This window comes from Antrostomus carolinensis, unplaced genomic scaffold (genome assembly GCF_000700745.2).
Source record: "Antrostomus carolinensis isolate BGI_N321 unplaced genomic scaffold, ASM70074v2 scaffold10974, whole genome shotgun sequence".
Taxonomy (NCBI): Eukaryota; Metazoa; Chordata; class Aves; order Caprimulgiformes; family Caprimulgidae; genus Antrostomus; species Antrostomus carolinensis.
Genome location: NW_010310094.1, coordinates 26,950 through 28,111, shown reverse-complemented (window position 1 = coordinate 28,111; position 1,162 = coordinate 26,950).

Genomic DNA, 1,162 nt, shown 5'->3' with positions numbered 1-1,162 from the left:
TCTCCTTTTTAGAGAATTTCAGTAGACAATTTTTAAACAAATATCTCTGCATTAATTTTTAATGCCAGCACTGCTATATCTCGTTACAGGGACAAACAGATTTTTAAGACATGCTTATACATCCCCCACATCATCCCTCTTTCAGGAAGCAAAAAACAGAGCTGGAAACTAAGTTTTACCTGTTTAGCTCAAATTCATATCAATTTTTCAAGTTGACATTTAACAAAGCAAAATCTTTTACTTTTCTCAAAACATTGCTTACAGGCAAAAATGACAGACTACATGCCAGAGCTTGTATGTCATAGAGCCCCTTGCAATGTCACAGCAATTTATGCCACAGCACTGGAGAGCAACTGGTTTTCCAATGAAGTAACAGCCTCTGGGAATCTTGCTCTGTTGTAATATAGCAAATGCTGGCTTTGCCCAAATTAGGAAAGGATATAATAGCTTAGAAACCGAGTCATCTACACAAAGGTCTGTTGCTCACAAACTTGTGTTGGTACTCTAGAGGTGCTAGGGTGGAAGAGGATGAGTTCTCATTGCCCACAATATGGGCAATAACCAAAGAAATAATTAGAACAGCAAGATCAGTTAAAGAACTGTAAGAAACCCACAAGGAGCAGGACATTTCAGCGTGTCTCTCCAACAGGCTCAGAGAAACTGTTGGCATAGACAAACTTCTTAGTGAGTCGTCAGATGAAAACTGAGACCAGAAGTCAGAAGTCCTGATGCTAAAGGCTGCAATTCAAGAAACAAAATGGACTTGGACAGAAACCACGTGGGTACGGTATCCAGGGAAGTGAAGAACTGAATGTGTTTCTACTAAAGATCATTGCCCTGCTCAAAGAAAGAGACACTTAAACTGCACTGTGTGGAAAGTGTCAACAAGAGATGGAAATCTAAATAGTTGACCTACTGATAGTGGATCAGGGTAACCTGACACTAGCACACAAAATTATTAGACTCAACGTACCTTTGTACCATACTGTATGGGGTACTTAATTAATAAATCATCATTGTGTTTATATCAGTTAAGACAAAACAGAATTTTAATCTCAAGATATATTATGCAATTCATGAAAGCATTACAAACAGATTTTATCTTGTAGCTACAATATACATACAGTTAACTAAAATATTAAAAGCATTGTTCAGAACACTA